Here is a 9,151-nt window from a genome sequence, read left to right as displayed (position 1 = left end):
TTGGTATATTTTCACATTTCCAGCACTGCACATAAGCAATATGTGCCACTGTTATTATATGTACAATGATGTGTTGGAATTGCTTTTTTATCTTTGGATTAATTATATAATAGTTCAGCTTTGAGTTCAAGTTGTTCTCCTGTTATCTCCTGTAGCCATCTCCTTATCTGTTCCCAATATTTCCTTGCTTTGGGGCATTGCACCACTTATGGTAGAATGTTCCCTCTTTATTTTTGTACTTCTAACAGTCTGGTTTCATATTTTTATACATCTTAGCCAATCTCGCCGGTGTTAAATGCCATCTATAGAACATTTTGTACTGATTTTCTTTGTATGCTGTTGACAATGTTAATTTGCAATTTTTGTTCCATACTTTTTCCCATTCTTCTAATTTTATATTTTGGCCTACATTCCGTGCCCATGCTATCATTGGACCTTTCACTATTTCTTCTTCCATTTCTACCTCTAGCAAGTATTTATAGGTTCTTGTTAGAAATTTTCCTTCCTTGCCTATCAATATTTTATCCAATTGTTGTGGTTAGTCCTGGGCTTTTCAATCTGTGGTACACGTACCACCAGTGGTACTTTGGCACCTTGCAGGTGGTACATGACTGTCCTAGTCCTAGACAAATGTAGCAGGGGAGGGGAATGAGCTGAAGCAATGGCAGCACTGCACAAGCCTGCACAAGCTGTAGCTGCAGGGTTTAGCAGAAGCCCCAGGACTGGGGCATGCTTCTGCAGAGCTGCAGGGGTGAGAGAGAGGCCCCAGAATCAGCGTGCACTTCTGCAGGGCTGCAGTGGTGAGACAAAGGCCCCAGGATTGGCACTTCAGGAGCACCCAGAAGAGGATAAGAGGAGGGGGGAGAGAGGAGAGGCTATAAAACAAGCAAGTTTTGGCGGGAGAGGGAGAGAAAAAAAAGACAACAGGGGAAAGAGAAGAAAACAGCAAAAGAGAGATGGAGAAGCACAATCTTGAGGAGAGGAATCAACTGGAGGTGCACCAAAGAGAAAAGGAGGGGGGAAGGAGAGGATATAAAAGAAGGAAGGGGGAGAGGAGAGGATATAAAATGAGGGGGAGAAAAGAGAGAATATAAAAGGAGGAGAGAGGAGAGGATATAAAAGGAGGGGGGAGAGAAGAGAGGATATAAAAGAAGGAGGGGGAGAGGATATAAAAGAAGCAGTGGGGAGAGAAGAGGGGATATTAAAGGAGGAGGGGAGAGAAGAGAGGAAATAAAAGAAGGAGGGGGAGAGGATATAAAAGAAGCACTGGACACCTGACAGAGGAGCCTTTGGGAGCAGGATCTCATGCTCTTTCAGACTCACTAAAAGCTAATCAGGTGTCCTGCGCAGACAGCCTCAGTGAGTCAGCAAGGCTGAGCAGGGCACTCTTGTCCCACTCTGCCTTTGATCTCACCATTCCACTTTTGTAGCATCGGGAGCAGGTGGCTTGGCGGCCAGGCTGAGCGGGAGGGGGGAACCAGGCTGCAGGGATGGCAGGCTGGCATGCATGCGCAGAACTCCACTAACAGGAGAGAAGCCTTTGGGGCACCACTCGCACGAGTGACACTGTGCATAAGCATTCATTTCCACTGGCCCTCCTCTCATGCAGCCCAGTTCCGAATAGGCCATGGACTGGTCATGGGCCGCAGGCTGGGGGGTTGGGGACCTGTTCTAGAGTCTTTTCGTTTACTATATTATTCTGCCTACCTGTGTCTTCTTCGTCTTGCATAATTCTATTATCTAAATTCATTGATATAAAAAAGAAATGGATATCAAAGAGATAGTTAAATGTTTGATCAAAATATTGTCTCATTTTAATATATCAAAAGTGCACACAAGCGAGCTTCCGGTGGGAGGCGACGGCGATGGCGGCTAGCTTTTAGCCGTCCAGCTGGGGAAGTGTCAGAGCCACGGAGCGCAGCGCGCATCAGCTGGCCCGCGGCTCGGAAATCCCTTCCCGGGCAAAGGGAAGGGACAGAGAACGCAAGAGTAGAGGTAGAACCCCTGAACCCCCTCTGGATTTATTTCTAGAGGGGGTGAAAGGAGTGTTCCCTCGGAGCTCTTGCTGATCTCCGCCTCCCAGCTGTTTTTGCTTCCTAGGAAGCAAAAGAAACCGCCGCTTCTATCTCCGTGTTTACAGCATTTTGGTGAGTAATTTTTAAACGGACGGAGCAGTTTAAAGGATTTTTTGTTATATTTTAGGTGTTTATTTTTTTATCTTTTGATTTTTACTATTTTTCCTCCTTTTTTTGTTATACTAGTGAAAGGATTTAAGATGGCGTTTTGAAACTGTCGGAGTTTTTTTTCCTTTCTCTTTTGTTTTACTTTCCCTTTCTAAGGACTGTTTTTTGCTTATGCTTTTGCTTTTGGTTTAGAATTTTTTCTTTTGAACTGTTTGCTCTTTTACTACTTATTCTTTGGATTTACTCTGGACTTTTAATGACTATAGTTTGTCTCTTTTTAAAAAATTTTTTTTTTCTTTCCTCCTCCCTTTTTGGCTGGAGGGGAAAGGGAAGTGACAATTGTGCTTTTTAAAATGGCTTCAAAGAGGCAGCAGCCTTCCTCAGCACCTAAGGTTATTTCTTCTCCTATAACTTCCACTGCACAGCTACAACAACAATCTAAACATGTACCACCGGCTCAGCCACCACCCTCCCCTCCTCTACCTGGACTTTCAGTACAAGAGGTTAGAGGCATAATGGGAGAGATTGTAGTTCAAATGAGAGAGGAAATGAATCAATTTGTTTCACAGATTAAATCAGAAATTAAATCTGATCTCAAAGAAGAGATAACGGGGATAAAGTCTAAATTGCAAGAAAATAATAATGAACTACGACAAGATATATTGGCAGCTGTTTCAGGTTTGGCTACTGTGGTGGTTAAGCTCGACGCAAGGCTTGAGGAAGTGGAAGACAAAGTTGACTCTTTGGATGACAAAATTCAAGACGTGGAAAGGAAGGTGGACTCCTCACAAGAAGATATTTTGATGTTTCAGTATAGACAGATGGAGTATGCCCTGAGGATTAGAGGCCTCAAGGAAGATATCAATCAAGATTTGGTGGAGGTGGTCCTTACTGATCTGGCGCTGGCCTTGGATATGGATAAAGGAGAATTACAGAGAGAAGTGGAAAAAATTTATAGACTCAACTCCTGGATTGCTAAGCAGAAGAATTTGCCTAGAGATGTGGTGATTTACTTTACAAAGAAGTCCCTGCGGAATGAGATTATACAAGCCTTTTACAACAAAAGATTTCAGATTGCCGCCCAAGATGTCATCATTCTAAAGGAAATCCCATCCAAAATTTTAAGAAGTAGAAAAGACTTTGCTTTTTTAACCAATGAGCTTAAAGCTAGATCGATGCCATTTAGATGGGAAATTCCGATGGGTATTGTTTTGAGCCATGCTGGGACACGCTACAGATTGAACACAGTTGATAAAGCTAGAGATTTTTATACTTCGGTCCTGGGTGCAGGCTCAACTTCATCTGGTCGGAAATCTTTGAGTGGTAAGGAAGCTGAGCAGCAATCTGAGGCATTAGATTTGGTTTCCGCAGGGATGATAGAAGCGGCAAAGCAACGCCAGACGGAGGCTAAAGAGCAGAGGATGACTCGTGCAGCCTATAAGCGTAAAGAGAAGGAGCAACGTAAAAAAGAGCCCAAAGAGAGTTCTCCTGGAAGTGCTTCACCGCCGGTGGGAGGAGCAAGACCCAAGAGTTATGCAACACACGCAGCTCTGTCAGATTTTGATGGTGTCTTCTCCAGGCTGCGTGCCAAGGGAGATGGCAAAGTTTTTGACCTGGAATGTTAATGGATTGAATTCTCCTCAGAAACGGAAAAAAATCTTTTATTATTTGAAGCAACATACCAATGATGTTATTTGTCTACAGGAAACTCATATTTTACTTAAAGACCAGAAATATTTAGTTAATGCTCGTTTGGGATCTCATTTTATATCTCCTGCTCCTGGGAAGAAAGGGGGAGTTGTTATATATGTTAAACAAAACCTACCAGCTTGTCTGGTAGAATCAGATCCCCAGGGGAGATATGTGATGATTGAACTTGGTATATATGGTAAGAAAGTACTTATAGTTGGACTTTACGCTCCAAATCAACAACAGGAACAATTTTATAAACAGTTACATCAAAAAATAACTTTGCTTGATTATAGATCAGTGGTATTAATGGGTGATTGGAATGGTGTCTTAGATACACTAAGGGATAAGAAAGGTTCCTCTCCTTTTCTTAAACAAGCAAGGCTACCTAAAGCCTTTTTTGACATGAAAGAAGACTGGGAATTAAGGGATTATTGGCGGGAACGTAATCAAGAGGAGAGAGACTTTACTTTTTTTTCTGATAGACACCAATCTTTTTCAAGAATTGACTTTTTCTTGATTACCACGGACTTGTATAATAAAGTAAAGAATGTAAAGATTTTTCCTAGATCACTGACGGATCATAGTCCAGTTTGGATGGAGCTGATTCAAGAGAAAGAGGAAAGAAGATCTTGGAGAGTTAATGAAAATTTGTTTAGACAAGAAAAGAATGTTCAAAAACTAAAGGAGTGTTTAAAGGACTATTTTGCTTTGAATATGTATAAGGGGACTTCAATGTCAATGGTATGGGATGCAGGTAAAGCATTTATGCGCGGTGTTTTGATAAAAATGAATAATTTTTATAAGCGAAATCAGATTCAGAAACGTAGAGAACTTGAAGATGAAATTAAATTAAAAGAAAGGGCTTTGATTTTAAATCCTTCTGATGAGAGTATTAAAGAATCTGTAAAGTTATTAAGGTCACAATTTAATATGTTGATAGCAGATCAAGCTGCAACCAACTTATTATTTATGAAACAAAATACATTTTGTAATGCCAATAAGCCTGGGAGATGGTTGGCTTATCAATTAAGAAAGAAACAGAGACAAAGAATAATAGAGAAAATAAACTATAAGGGTAAATTAGTTTCTCAGAAGGAATTGATTAAAAAATCTTTTTTGGATTATTATCAAAACCTATATAAATCTACTAATATACAAATGCTAGATATAAATAAATATTTAGCTGAGGCAAGTTTTCCTAAACTGACTGAGGATCAGAAATATGAAATTAATGGTTTAATTACTAAGGAGGAAATTACCTCAGCAATTCAACAATTGAAATTAGGGAAAGCACCGGGTACGGATGGGTTAACAGCTGTTTATTACAAAGTTCTAATAGAGGAGATGATCCAACCATTACATGATCTTTTTAATGGTATTTTACAGGGTTTAGAGATTCCTCCTTCATGGCGTAGTGCTTTTATATCATTGATTCCAAAGGAGGATCAAGATCTTACCCTACCAAAAAATTACAGGCCTATATCTCTTTTAAATGTGGATTATAAGATATTTGTAAAAATTTTGGTAAATAGGCTTATGAGGGTGGTGCATCATCTTGTGCATAAAGATCAATCAGGATTTATAACAGGAAGGTATATGAAAAATAATGTCAGACAAATTATTAATTTACTAGAATATTTAGACAAGAACAACCAAGTTCCTGCAGGGCTCATATTTTTAGATGCTGAAAAAGCATTTGATCAATTGAATTGGCATTTTATGTTAAGAGTAATGGAAGAAATGAATTTTGGTGAAAAGATATTACAAGCCCTTACGGTAATATATCAAAAACAAACGGCACAACTTATTGTTAATGGAGGTTTGTCGGAGGTTTTTACAATAGAGAAAGGTACTAGACAGGGGTGTCCTTTATCGCCATTGTTGTTTGTTTTAACATTGGAAATATTATTGATCAAAATTCGAGAGTCTCAGGAAATTAAAGGAATATATGTTAATAAAAAAGAATATAAGTTGAGAGCTTTTGCGGATGACTTGGTTGTTACTTTGTCGCAACCTGATTATTCTGTAGTAAACTTATTACAGTTGATTCATCATTATGGTTTGGTCTCGGGTTTTAAGATTAACGTAAATAAGACTAAAATTTTACCTAAAAATATGTCGAGTCAGGAGAAGCAGATTTTGGTCAACTTGACGGGTTTTGAGATTGTTAATAAGGTAAAATATTTGGGGGTGATGCTGTCTGTTTCTAATGCAAAATTATTTAAAAATAATTATGAAAGGTTGTGGGTCAGGGTACAGAAGGACTTGAAGAATTGGGAAAAGTTGCAATTATCCCTCATGGGAAGAATTGCAGTGATAAAAATGAATATTCTACCCAAGTTTCTTTTTTTGTTTCAAATGTTACCAATTTTGAAAAATGAGATTAATTTAAATGAGTGGCAGAAGGGTCTCAACAAATTTATTTGGGCAGGGAAAAAACCAAGGGTTAAGTTTAAAATTATGCAAGACTTCCGTGAGAGGGGTGGACTTAAGGTACCAAATTTGAAATTATATTATGATGCGGTGGTTTTAACATTAATTAGTGATTGGGTAAATTTGACAAATTCTGAGATACTTTACTTAGAGGGATGGGATTTACTTTATGGTTGGCATGCCTATTTAATATTTAATAAAAAAATAGATTGGGCTTTTAAATCTCATATTTTAAGAATTTCTTTACTTAGGATTTGGAGAAAATATTATAAAAGTGATTTTAAAGTACCATTATGGGCTATACCTTGGCATGCGATAGAAGGAATAAAAAGAGGGGTTAAAATGGATATGGTGTCTTATAGACAGTTACTTAAATGGGATGGACAAAACTGGCAATTAAAATCACGGGAAGAGTTAGCACAAGAAAATTTTACTTATTCTTGGTTCCAATATAGGCAATTATTAGATAGATGGAAGATGGATTGTAAGGTGGGTTTTCTTAGAGAAGATGAAAACCTTATTAAGCAACTGAAGGATCAAAGACAAACCCACATTAAGAGAATTTATGGGGTTTTAGTTGAATTGGACTCAGAAACGGAACTAATTAAAGATTGTATGATTAGATGGGCGCAGAATTTTGGTGAGCCAGTTTCATTGGACACCTGGGAAACTATTTGGGTGAGAAATGTCAAATTTACTCAAGCACAGAACTTAAGGGAGAATTTTTATAAAATGTTTTATAGATGGCACCTTGATCCACAAAAAATGTCTTATATGTATCCTGACGTGCAACCCAAATGTTGGAGATGTGGTTATAAGGAGGCTTCTTATTATCATATTTGGTGGTCATGCAGAGAGATAAAAGCATTTTGGATTAAAATATGGTGGAATATCCAGAGAATTTTTAGAAGGAGGGTAAAATTTACTCCGCAATTATTTTTGTTAGGTATTGTTACAGATTGTGATACAAAGGAGGTTGTATTGATGTTAAACTTGATCACAGCCGCTAGGCTGTTAGTAGGACAATACTGGAAGAAGGAATCTTTGCCTACATTGCAGGAATGGTTTCTTAAAGTAGCTTATCTGGCAGAAATGGCAAAGATTTCGGCTTTCTTAAAGCAACAAACGCAAGAGAAGTTTTTTGCTGTTTGGGATAAATGGATAAAATTTATACAATTTAGATTGGGTATACAAAAATATTATATAGTTTTTTCATAAGTTTTATTTTCATATATATTATAGATAATTTTTTATATATATAAATATAAACTTTTTAATTTAATTTTTATTTTTATTTTTTAAGCCTATATTCTGCTCTGGGAAGCTCAGGGGGGGGAAGGGAGGGGTTTTTTTTTTTTTTTTTTGGGAGGGCTGGGGGATGGGGTTTTTTTTTTTATTTAATATATGTATTGTTTAGTTTTATTTTTCTGTATATGTTGCCTCTTGTTTTGTATTATTTTTCCTTTTTTGTAAAATTTATAAAACTTTCAATAAAAAAAAAAAAAAAAAGTGCACACAAGCATCAGACTTCATCTACTGAAGCTGCATTTAGAATTATTCCTGAACTTAAAGGGGGGGGTACATTAACGAGCGGTCAATGCCAGAAGGTGCTATTCTTCAACTTCACTTCTGTTTATTTTTCTCTAGAACTTATAGAAAAACCAAGAATTCCAATCAGAGTCTGCATCTACAATGGGTGCTGTAGTAATCCAAGTAGTTGGTTGCTGCAGACATCTTACCACTAGATAGAATTGTGTTCTTCCACGAGAGAAGTAATGTTATTTTCATTAACCTGGGCAAAAGACTCAGTCATATTCATCAGCTCAAGGACAAACCATTTTTATATTATTGCCAAGAAATCAACATGGTCAAGTCCAGGTAGTCACCAAGAACTGAGTTTGACTCAATTTTTTCCTATCCGTGGGCCACAAGAAATATATGCTTCTCATTTTCTTGGTTTGCAAAGATACACAGAAGCACAGGAAAAACCCAACCCATTTATGCATATCAGTAAGTTTGCCATGATCCCTTTAAGTGTTTGACTTTTCTGGGAGGACAGGCAGTTTGCTTTTAGCCCTCTAAGTATTGGTTGACTGACCTTTGGAAATTGTTAACAGTATTTGACATCATCTTTGTCTTGCTAGAAAAGTTGAGTAACTGTAAACCTCTGGTAGAGACTGTGTTGCTGTATACTGCCAATTTAGTTTCATTTTTTCTTAGGCTATCAAAGAAATGTCACTTTATACTAACTGAAAGCTCATCTTCTACACTGATTTCTGGCCAATGTCATCTTCCTTTATCCTTTCCACAAGGTTCTTGCCTGAAGGGTTCAAAGTTAAGCCAGTCTGCCATCCTTCCTGAGATCTGTGAAATGAGGACCCTGATTGTTGGGGGGAGGCAATATGCAGATAATGCTTCTACATTGTAAATTGCCCAGAGAGTGCTGTAAAGCACTAAGGGGAGGTATAGAAGCCTAAATGCTATTCCTATTCCTATTGATATCTTGCAGAGGAAGTAAGGTAATTAATTGTCTATCCCTCATTCCTGAATTGAATTTATCTATTATGACCATATGAAAAGAAAATGCTTTGGTTTTGTTTTCACATTACATTGATTCTGTTTTTTTAATTTTTGACTTTTGACTTGCAAAAATAAAAAAAATACAAAATCTGTTTTAGGGTAACATTATTTCAAAATTGGAAAAAAATGGATTTTTTTTAACTCTAGAAGGAGTACACATGACTTTTTTGGGGGGAGGCTTTATATTTTGTATGTTGTATACCTTAGGTACAAGGGCTGCCAAATATCAAGAAGCAGGCCCACTAACAAATACAGCTTTGCCC

This window comes from Crotalus tigris, unplaced genomic scaffold (genome assembly GCF_016545835.1).
Source record: "Crotalus tigris isolate CLP2741 ecotype Arizona unplaced genomic scaffold, ASM1654583v1 scf7180000024339.11422700, whole genome shotgun sequence".
Classification (NCBI taxonomy): domain Eukaryota; kingdom Metazoa; phylum Chordata; class Lepidosauria; order Squamata; family Viperidae; genus Crotalus; species Crotalus tigris.
Note: the sequence above shows the minus strand (reverse complement) of the source record.